The 12,128-nt window shown below is 40.1% G+C and overlaps 1 protein-coding gene across 1 annotated transcript in view; it reads left to right on the top strand.

The window, feature by feature from the left end:
• Positions 1–12,128, top strand: part of dpyda.1 (dihydropyrimidine dehydrogenase a, tandem duplicate 1) — a 206,287-nt gene that overhangs the window by 168,439 nt on the left and 25,720 nt on the right. The gene's annotated exons all lie outside the window — the stretch shown is intronic.

Here is a 12,128-nt window from a genome sequence, read left to right as displayed (position 1 = left end):
TAAGTCATGTCTCTCCTCTTTCTTTTTTTTTCTTTCTTTCTTTCTTTCTTTCCTTCTTTCCTTCCTTCTCTTTTTTTTTAAACCTTTTTCCATTTATTGATCACATTTCATTCTTTTCTCCCTCTCTCCATTTCGGCTTTGTACTTTAATCTGTGAGGAGAGCGGAATAGTGCAGCAGCAGCAGCTCAGGTGCCTGAGGCTGGGGCTCCAGAGGCTGATGTTCCTTCCCCCTCCTGTAAGGTGATAATAGGATTGTATTTGTGCACATCAAGCATGCTGATTGTCCTCGTTCAGGTAAGAGAAGCGCTGTGGAGATAGTAGAGGAGAGGGGGGAGCGGTGGTTTGTCTACAAGAGCAGAAACGTCGGCATCATCTCTGTGCTCCTGCAGCCTCATTCACCCACCTGGCCCTCTCTGTATTATTGCAGACTACATAAGCTGAAGTGTAGACGCTCTCCCCTGCATTGGTAGGAGAAAGAGGGGCTTGGAAGGAGGCGCAGTGCTACCAGCATGGCAAACAGTGCTGCTCTTCTTTATTGTCAGCGGCCTCCTTTCTCAAGTCATAAAGGCAGCCAGTGTGTCTCGTGCAGCTTCTTTTTTTTTTTTTTTCCTACATTTGCATTTTTATTTACCTAGCCTGCCCTCTCTATCTCCCTCTCCCTCTCTCTCTGCCTCTTCCTCTCCCTCTGCCGCTCCAGCGGTGTGATCAAGCCTGAGAGGCCAAAGAGGAGGGAGATATGTAGCAGAAGTCCAGGATGCTGAGAGGGGGGCTTGTGGCTGTTTAATTTAGAGCTACATGTTTGAGTAATCAGCGCGGTGGTCCGCCCTGTGTTCGACGGAGCACGGTACAGTAGGTCTGATTAATTAAAACTGCCTCGCCGCTGTCAAGATTTCAATTTTATGTTAAATATTTTCTAAAGGCCAGATCCTTAAATCTCATGGGCCGGTAGCAGGCAGCCAGCTGTGAATGTAAGCATAGGCTAACTGCTAATGATAAGAACACAGGGCAGGATGAGGTGCCTGTAATACAGTCATTGGATTAGGCTATCAATCATACAAGTCTCCGGGGATGTGGCAGAAGAGACGGAACACTGAGAGAGAAATTAAGGGTATGAAAAGAAAAAAAAAGGCTTGAATATTTTTCTTTTAACCATATTTATCTATCTGTCTCTCTTGCTCATTATTTTTTTTTTTCTTTTTCTGGTCAAATCAAATATCTTTTTTTATTTCTAAATACCCAGCCCATTCATTAGGACTCCCCCTATCACTTGTGATGCCCCAACACCAGGAGGGTGAAGACTAGCACATGCCTCCTCCGACACATGTGAAGTCAGCTGCCACCTCTTTTCGAGCTGCTGCTGAAAGAGCAGCGACTCAGTTACAATACATCAGCTCACAGATACCTTGTGTTGCTTGACATCACCCTTTGGAGAGATGTGGGGAGAAAGCGCCATCTACCCACCCAGAGAGAGCAAGGCAAATTGTGCTCTCTCAGGGCTCCGGTAGCCGATGGCAAGCTACATTAACAGGATTCGAACCAGCGATCTCCTGAACATAGTGGCAGCACCACTGTCAAATCTACAATCTAAGAGTGAAATCTGGAACCACAGTCGACAGGGAATCACTGTGTGGATGAAACTGTTATAAAGTTTTCAGTTCTTACAGATTATCAAGCATTAAGAAACATATCATCTTGCAGAAACTGTCAGTGCAAATTTGACAAACAACAAACAATTCCTATGAAATCCAAAATATGTGGAAAGACACTTTAGCCACCCCCTACTGTTATGACATTTGGAGATGTTTGGTGTTTCTTTTGTGATTCTATTAAGATGAATCGTTGTCAAAAATATGCTTTTAATGTGAACTGACATCGTGACCAGAGATATGTTGGAGATAAAATGACTTTAAAAATTCTTTTTGACAGAAAACTTATCTACCAAAATGTTCAGTAAAAGTACACTAAGTTTATCATTTTTAGCCAGTTTTCCATTTAAATGTTTTGTAAACGTTGCACAATTATGAAATTTCATCAGAGCAGTGGTGGTAAAACTAGCAGACTGGAAAGATTTCGTTTTATTTTGTATATTACAGCCATTTGCTGTAATATCTTTTTATTGCTTTATATGTGTTGTTTGCAGTACAGCTCACAGGGCAGGTCTAGCAGTGCCCAGTTAATGAGGGCTGAACTCTCTGCGCCACCACAACAATGTCCACCGCACATTCTAAACAGTTCTGGGAGAGCAGTGCAGAGCTGTTTCTCAGACAAGCTTTAAATTCCTTATTTTATAGTGTCTAAAGCAACCTTTGAAAAGGTGTCATGACCTGACTACAGCATTTGTACAGCCAGTTGTTTCCATATCACTGATCACTCATACAAATGAATAGGAGAATCGCCATTGCTTTGCCTAAGTGCCTAAGTTGGGCACTTGGGTGGAGTATATGAAAGTGTGGAAATGATTTCTAGAATTTTAAATCTGTTTTTTTCTTCACACATAATTCACACACTATTATTTTTTTTATGCACATTTTCAATTTTCAACTTACAGGTCTTGTGGTTGAAAAAAAAAAGTATACTGTCTTCATATCTTCATCGGCCAAGTAAAAAAAAAAAGTCCAGAAAAAAACACAAAAAGCATAAAACAATGATCGTACTCAGCATGCTCCTCAGTGACACAAAGATTATAATGAAATATCTATAGTCCAAGGTGATTACAATAATTAAAATCAGGTGCATTCAGATTTCTGAAGGGATGGAGCAGGTGAAGCTGAAGCAGGTGCAGCTATGACTGTTGTTATAGTAGGTGTGGTTGTAGTAAGTATAACATTATTTTCCCCTCTTCAGACAAGGCTACCATTATGACTTCACATCCCGCTGATGGGCAACCCCTCCAGAACGGAAGCAGGCATGCCCTGGCACTAGTGATGAAATTTGACAAGCACTACGGGGTGTTGAATGTCCTCCATTGGCATTCACCACCTCGCTAGGTCCTGTAACCCTCCCAATTGATTAGGCATTGGAGACGTCGACGTCTTCTTTTGACAGGTCGGGAGAAATTTTTCAAATTCATCTTATGCAGAGGCCCCGCCGATGATGACAGCTGGTGACAGCTCAACAATGGATTCCTGCAGTGAACCAGATACTGAGAAGATACTTATGAAAGGAGGCTGAAAGGTGATAGTCAGAAGGCTATTCATCTATACATCTCTGTTGATTTATCATCGTATTTTAAATGGTTCAGTGAACCTGGGTTTTTCTTGGTGAGAAGGTTCTGTTTTCTAAGTCAAACCCACTCCTCAGGTTGGGAAAGTCTCTGCAGTGATGGTCTGCTTGTTGCCGATTTCTCATGTTGAAATGTTTTTTGTGTTGTGGTATTTGAATTGATATCAAGAATTGTAGATTTTCAGTGACAGATAACTACCATTTGTTTTGTATTTTAATGTCAATAGGTTTGACCCTTTCTTAACACCAGAGCATGTCCAACTGCAGAATTGCAGCTTGCTGGCTGTACCTGTTCCTAAAATTTTCTGCCCGTTCTTGGGCTTTCTATCTACTTATAAGGGTGTTTTTTCTCAGCCGTGTCTTAATTCACTAGTCGGGGCAGCGGTAGGGTATTGGACTGCGACCCTGACGACCCGGGTTTGATCCCGTGTGAGGAGCGGTATGTTTATTTATTTATTTTTTCTTATTGGGTTTACCTGCTTTGAATTAAACTATTCTGCAGTTGGGTTCAACAACCCTCTGGGCTGGAGAGCTACTAGTCTGCAGCACTCCGTCTCTCCTGTCTCCTGCCACGTAGTGGCTTGGAAAATATCTGGCCCGCGGCCAAACTAAATTGTGACCCCTGGTGTATATATTTAGGTATTGGAGTATTTAGATTTAGTGCTATTTGAGATGTATGAAAACCTCTCTGGCAGACAGTGTGCTTGGAATATTGGTAAAGACTGGTGGGGCTGGGTCATAATGTAGAGCATTTGTTTCAGTAACCAATATTAAATGATATAATCTACATGCAGACATTGGGTTAAATGTTGCTGATCGGATCATAAACGGCCACAGCAACCATATTGTTATGTGTCAGGTCTTCATGTTTGGGTAAAATATTGCTGATCAGATCATATAAACCTAACTGTTAAAAGTAGGTGGTTACCAGTGTTGTGTATTTAATAGTGAGTGAGTGGGAGAGTAGAATATAGGACAGGGGTATTTAATTAGAATTCAGTACGGTCCAGTTAGATAAAATTCAAGCCAGGGTCAGGACCATCATCATTTTTAACTTGTGTTATGATTCAGTGCAGTATCCTGTATACTGAAAAGGCCTAGTAGTTCTGTCTGTTTTATGTCATCAACAACTGAAAGACAAAACAAATTACAAGTACTATTCAGTATATTTCAATAATATGTATTGTTTTAAATAGGCCTGTCACAATAATTACATTATCGACTTCTTATACAATAAATGGAAACACCCTCAACAATTTAACTTATCAAGTCTGTTAATGTGAATCTGTATGTCAGCTTTGTTTCGAAATGCAATATTTATTCTATTTAATTTTATTTATATTAGATTTAAGGCCTGCCTGTCATGATAATTACATGACAAGGACAAATCATACAATATATGGAGAAATGTTTGCTGAACTTGACCAGAATTTCAGCTCGGTTTAAAAACAGCAGTTTTATTTTATTATTATTAATTATTATTACTGTTGTACTGTGTAGTATGTTTTATAAAAGTAGTATTTTAATTCCTTTTTCTGGTGTGCGCCATTTGAATTAGCCTTTCTCACTTTATTCTCCGACTGCTGCTTCTCACTGCGTATTTCGCCTCTGTGTGGCTCTGCACTCCCGCATCTGCACAGATCTGATTGGTATAGTAGAGCGGTTGTTGATCTTACAACAAACGTGATTGGTCTGCAAGTTCAGTGCACTGCAAAACACAAAGGATTCATCATCTTCCAGTAGTATGCTACTACAGAAGCTGTTATAAAATAATAAAGGAACATGTCTCACCGCTTATTACTGACAAAGATTGAAGCTGTGTGTTCTACTTGATATATTACCAATAATGTTGAAGGAACACTACATAGTTATAGAATATATAGCACATATAGTTGTCTTAGGGTGCTTTCACTCCTGCCTCGTTTGGTCTGGACTTTCAGACTTTTCAGTTTGGTCCGAACCAAGGTAGCAGGTGTGAAAGGGGCTGCGAACCACGGTCCGGACCAAAGGACCAGATTTTGCTTCGACCAAGAGAGGTGGTCTCGGTCCAGATTTTCTGAACCATGGTCCGGTTCTCCTGCAGTGTGAAAGCGCTTTTCTGGATGGTTCGAACTTTCGGACCAATTACAGGAAGCGGAGCTGCAAAGCCTCGATGAATTGCTTGCCATTTTTATCTCCTTATTTTTCAGCGGTGATACAGTTGCTTCAGGACAAGCACGTTCGTTTGGCGAATTTTAACTAACCTAGAGTACTGTGCCTGAGGTTGCTGCTGCTGGTATAAAAACCACAATAGCAGCACTACTATGGAGTTGATATTAATAATTTTATCCTTATCCTGGAAAGGCTAAGGATAACCCCACCGAATGAACCACTCGCTGAATCGTCAACACGCCAACGCCAGACGCATGTCCTTCTAAAACCAATCATCGTCAAGTTAAGGAAAACGCATCGATGCGTAAGTGATGATGAAAGGATGTAGGAGTATCACACAAAGGTCTTTGGTGCGCTCCCTAAACTGCAGTGTGAGAACAAAAATAAGCGGATCAAATATATACAAAGTAGCAAACACATGAACCTTGGTTTGGAACACGGTCAGGTGTGAAAGCACCCTTAAGGTTGTACCTGTTTATTTATTATCTCTTTACCATACTACTCTCATATTGGCATTTCCAACCACCCAGCACAACCAGGTGTAGTGAGTAGAACTCCTCTTAGAAGAAGATGGCAACTGATTAATGCTATCCAACCTGACAGCTCGATGCTGAACTTGCTCTTGCCGTTGTTCTTAGAGCATTCCCTGTTGGCTAACCGCTTGTCAGTTTTCAAAGTCTTTGGCTGCATCCATAATTGGCTTCTGTAACAGTGCAGAACACAAAGACAGATGTTGGATGCAAATACACAGAGTTTAATGTACACAGTGAGCAGAGCAGAACAGAGTCCAAAGACCATAAACCAGGAGGCTCAGCGCTCAGAATCGCAAACACAACAGTGGGACAGAGCTCCGCGGTGATGGTCAGGTGGTATTTACGGTTTATTTTGATTACAGTGATTTGGAATCAGGTGCGTTCAGTATTCTGGCGAGGTGGAGCAGGTGTGGTTGCAGCAGATGTCTCACCAGTTTGAGGGGAAAACAGGGACGAAACCAAGTAACTTTGATTCAAATGATGCATTTTATTCTGAACTGGCAACAGAAGTGCATTTCTACTCCACTGCAGGGACACCATCTGTTGACTCCTGAACCAAACTAACATTCTCAGTTGCTTCTTTCCTTCTCTTTCTTCTGATGCATTCTCCCCATCAGCCACGCTGCTCGACACGCTGCTGTAGCGAATATAAATATCTTGTAATATAAATGTTGTTTGTGAGCATTAATCAGTATGTAGAGCTGCGTAAATAGCTTCGGCAAATGCATTATAATTAATTAGATTTGTATTAAATAAGACAAAAATGTTCATGGCACTTCAAGTAAAAAAGTGATTACTGAGTAATTTAGGTATTAATTATGTCGCATATTAGAGTTATTTTCTCCATGGCTGGAATCATGTTTTTTTTTTTCTTTTTTTTTTTTTTACACACTAGTGGTCAAAAGCCACTGCAAATTAACTTACTTGCTGTAAGGCATGCTTATATACAGTATATAAGCAAAGACATGCCTTTTCAGAGGACCTGTTTGTAATTCAGATTTTCATATAATTGCACAAGATTATTGAACATATATACTGTTTTTTTTTTAGCTTTTGAAAATCAAACTTCACAACATCAATATTTTAGTTTAGTTGTGCATGTATGTCTGTTAAATGAAGAATGATTCAGCTTGAAATATGTAGCTTTTTTCCTTTGCTGTCCTGCAGCAGCTCTGCTGAAAGTCTGTTTCATTCGCAGCAATTCGGCCGAATGATAATGAAAACAATGCTGAAATATAAATGCGTTTGGTAAACATGGATGGGAAGCTAATGTGGGGTAGTGGGTCAGGTGCTGTTCAAGAATCAAAAATATTCATTGCTATCACAGCTTACCCGTATTTTATATTTCATGCTTATTCCACTATAATGTGTCTTTTACAATGCACTGCACACCATTGTAAGCACATGGGCCATAATTTATTGATGCAATACAGCCTTGCTGTCTCTTCACATGCCCCTGCATGTTATTCTTTTCTCCCTAATATAGCAGGCATGCTGAATGAAATTGAGGGTCCTTTCTGAGGGGTGTAAGAAAATATATGTAGTATTAAAATATCTGCTTTTCAGTGCTGTATTGATTTAAAATGCAGTATTTACAATTAATCATTTACATCAGGGCTGCACGATATTGGAAAAAATAGATATTGACATTCATTTTCCTTTTCTGTGATAACTTTAGAAACCTCTTAGTTCTTTTTTAGCATACAATAAATACATCAGCAAGTATGAGTTTGAAATATTTGCCAGATCTAGGCCCAATTTCCACCAGATTTTACCAGAAGTCAATGATTTTACATGTCATGATATTAACCTCTTAAACTCTCTTGCTTAATAACTTAGAAGCAAGTCAGCTTGTTTGCATTGCTTTGTTAGTGTTTACCAATTAGCAATCTTGTAATGGGTGTAATAATGAATGTTTTACAGAATCAGGGGTTAATAATTCACTGTATGTATCTTGGATTGGAGTAAACTACATTAAATTGGGTTTATTTAATGTAACACTCTGTACACTCCATTAAAATTAAGTTATATTTTATAGTAACTACAGACTAATAAAAAAACAAAATATATATTTTTTAGATAGACACTCATTTCAGGGAGGTATTTCCTTAATGAAAAATTAAGGAAAAAAGGAAAAAATGCATACAAGTATCCTAGAATCTCCTGAAAATAACATCCAGTCTGTGTAAATGTTTTCTATAATATACTTTGTATTTTTTTGTTTAATATAGGTACGTTAAACTATCAAAATGTACCGTAAAATTAGTCTTAGGGCCTAAAAGTTTAGCTGTCCTCAACATTCCGAAGTACTAATAGAGTAAAAATAATCGCGACTCATTGAATAATCGGCAGATTAGCCGACTACTAAAATAGTCATTAGTTGCAGCCTACATGTGACACTGTGCACCCTGTGATATCATTATTGCACATTCACACATTGAGATGATGATAATGATGATACATTGTTTTGTGCAGGCTTAGTATACATGCAGAGATTGGTGGCAGACAGTGGTTCTTTTTGTAGAGATATTTTGTATTATTTTGTATGATAAGATGGTTATACTAAAAATGTGTACAGTATAAATAGCTAAAAACATAACAATTTATCTTACTACACTGAATCATAACCAATTGATGATGATAAATAATGCATCCCCCTGTTCTTGCCAGTACACAGCTCTACTTTTTTTTTTTGAGTCTGCACTGAAAGACTCAAAAAGAAATCAACTTGGCCATTTTATACAAGAGCATGCTGGTGCATAGACTTGTCCTGTGTCTGCCAATGAGAGGCAATACTTTGCATAAATCTAACCCCTTCGAGTGCTGTTATAAAGCTTTTCTATTTCTGTATATTGCCCCTCCAGCATAGCAGGTTAGTGATTTATCTGCAGGCTTGCATGCATGCACCCGGTAGCTAAAGAGTACAAGTGTTCCTGCATTACATACAAATGGGAGTGATTGTGTGAGCTGTGGGGAGCGCCCGGCCTGGCCTGACCCACTGTGGGAGCACAGCGACTAAAACCAATGCGGACAGAGAGAGAGAGAGAGAGAGAGAGAGAGATGGAGAGAAAGAGTGTGGAGATGGCTACAAAGGCGCTCGCAGCTCGGCACGCACTGGGTAGACACAGAGCACCGTGGCCTTTGCAGACCCTGAATAGCAAGCATGTGGATCAGAAAGCTGAATTATGCATCTTTCCCAGCCCACCAGGCATCATTGATACTGAAATGTGAGTCCGCTTCACCCACCGCTGAGAAAAGGCCAGTGCTGCAGATGGTTCCATTCTGATGCTGAAAAGTCTTAATAAAAGTCTTTTAATTAATGGATTAGCATAGTCTTGTCTTAACTGTGTGTAGCGTTTTATGATGGACGGATATTAAAGGATATGCCTGCAGTGGAGGGAAATACGGTATTTTTCCTTTTTTACACAAATTCTATTATGTCACTTTGTTTTATCGGGTAATTGTTTAAATGTAATGCCATCACACCATCAAAGGGAAAAGGTGAACTGATGACATTTTCCTAAATGTCAGAATTATCTCTACACACTTTTATTACATTACATTAAAATGAGCCGGTGCATTCACCATGTTTCATCAGAATTATTTTGACCTGAAATTGCTTATTATATTAATCTTGCTGTCAAGGCAGAAAGCTGATAGCACTGTCAGGCCGAGGATGGCTTTGTGTGGCTATAGGCTGTCTGTAAGACAGACGTAAAGGCCTTAGTGCTTAGAGGAATATAAAAAGGTCTTGGCAACAAAATGCATGATCTTATTTATTGCTAAGAGACAGAATGTCAAACGCATTCATGTGTTCCATGTATATCAGCCATTAGTTATTAGCACGCTATGCTAACGATGGGCGTGCATGTTTGACTTTTCCCCCGTGCTGTAGAGCCCACCCTTTCATCTTTATTTTTATCCCCCTTTGCCACTGCCCTTTCTCATTCCTCTCACACGTGTTGCTGTGTATCTGGATCACTTACTAAAGCAGAGATTTGTTAAATGTATGAGCCGTGCTAGCGTGCTGCTCCTGCGTCTTCCACGTCTTCCAGCGCAATTGCCATTCCCGGCACCACAACATGCAGCGTGGAGGGGGTAGTAGCGTTCATTATGATCCTGCAGGTCAGGTCTGGGTGGATTTCCCTAATTGCCTTTCCCTGAATGTGCTTTTCTTGTTTCTCCTGTTCGTTTGATGATTCCAAATTCCAGGCCTCCATGTGCTGTCTGATTCCTGCGTACATCTCACTGTGCTCAGAATTATTCATCAGATTCGCAGGTGTTACGTGCGCGGCTTGCCTGAGTGCCTCATGCTGATTGACCTGGCTGTAGAGGAGAGGAGAAATGAACAGACATCTTCTGTGTGCGAGCATATCTTCCCTGAGCCTAAGCAGTGTTCACAGCGTTGCTACTGATCCGAGATCAGGAAGCAGTTACGGCTTAAATAATGACCTGAGATCAGGAGAGAGTTAAAGCCTTAAATATTAACCCAAGATCAGGCCACGTTTACAGTTTCAGGATACAGTTACAGATTTAAACACTGACCGGAGAACAGCACAGTTCTGAGTCTTTGGTAAGAATTTAAGCACAGATACAGCTTAAATACTTACCAGAGGCCAGGATGCAGTTTAAGCCTAACAAAAGGGACCTTCCCCTCAAATACTGACCTGAGATCAGGACATAGTTTCAGTCTAACCAGAGGCAGTTTCACCTTAAAAACTGACTTTAGATAAGGATACAGGGATGTAGATCTTAAAAACTGACCTGGGATAAGTATACAGTTGCCTGACATGAGGCAGATACAGCTTAAATACTGACCAGAAATCAAGACACAGTTAGATCTAAAAACACTGACCTGAGATTAGGGCACAGATACAGCCTAATACTGATCTGAGAACAGCCTAAATGCTGACACAGTGTGCAGACACCCAAATGTGGACACAGTTACAGTTTCAATACTGAACTGAGATCAGGACCAATTGCAACCTATCTAAGCTAGGATTAAAGCATAGTTTCAGTCTAATGCAAGATTGATGCTTTAATACCGACCTGGGACCAGGAAACATATTTTTGTTTCAACCTCATTTCTTTTTACATGAAATCAGCTTTCACTGAGAACAATTTAGATATGCTCTTTTACAAGAAAGCAGAAAATGCACTTATAATATAAACCACTGGGTGGAGGGAAGTAGCATAATTATTAAATATGGCACTCAGCTGTATGATAAAGATGCAGAGTATAGTATTTCTTAGTACTGGACTGAGAATCAAAGTCCATTATTTTTACATTGCAGCTTAATTGTGTCCTTCCAGTAAATAATTTTGTAAAGACACTTAAAATAACATAACTTAAAAATGCAAACAAAATAGCAAACTGATTTCTGCCACAATAGAGAAATGGTAGATATAAAGTTATTTGTAGGAGGAGCTTCGTTATTGACCTAAATCTGGAAATCATGTTGCCTATTGTAATACTGTATTTAACCTAATGTCTGTCTACTGCTTCTGTAGCCTATGATCGAATGCAAACGGCAATCGTTTTGACACATTTCTCTGTACTTAGTAAAAGTACAGAAGAGAAAATCCATTGACTCACAAATTCATTGACTACTCGGAGTTATCGACCACGTACCTCCAGTGTAGCAGAAAGAAAGGTTGAAAAACGCTGCAGTGTTTCTTTAAATATTGACATGAGATCACCAGGTTACTCGCCACAGCAGCCACCTGGTATGCGCCTACATTGTCCTCAAGCAACAGGTGCTGTCATTTCCCGCGGAGTCAAAAAAGACCCGACGAGGGACGAGCAGTGTTATTAATACAAAAGCAACACAGCCAGGTTGGAAGGCTAGTGTCACTCAAACCTGCATGTTTTTTTTCGGCTCGTTGTCTGTCAAACGAGGTCTAGAGACAGGACTGTCTTCATAAATAATTATTCAGGCACAAACAGTGTCATGAATGTACTGCAGGAGGAGCTGGAACATTGTCGCTGAACATTGCTCATCCATTTCTAATGCAATTAGAAGCTTCGCTAGCGTCTCTCACTGCTCTTCACAGTTCTCGGTTGGCAGCGAGTGTGACCCACACTTGCACTCCAATCCTTAGGCTTATATTTGAGTGTCAGCCAGCAGAATTGCTAAGTGTCCCCTGACCAAGTTGCCTGTTATTCATGTCAGTAGATTACATGGCTCTAGGTGTCAAGGATTGCAAGTTTCATATAAGGAG

Source organism: Astyanax mexicanus, chromosome 6, assembly GCF_023375975.1.
Source record: "Astyanax mexicanus isolate ESR-SI-001 chromosome 6, AstMex3_surface, whole genome shotgun sequence".
Classification (NCBI taxonomy): domain Eukaryota; kingdom Metazoa; phylum Chordata; class Actinopteri; order Characiformes; family Acestrorhamphidae; genus Astyanax; species Astyanax mexicanus.
Note: the sequence above shows the minus strand (reverse complement) of the source record. Positions and strands in the feature narration are given on the sequence as shown.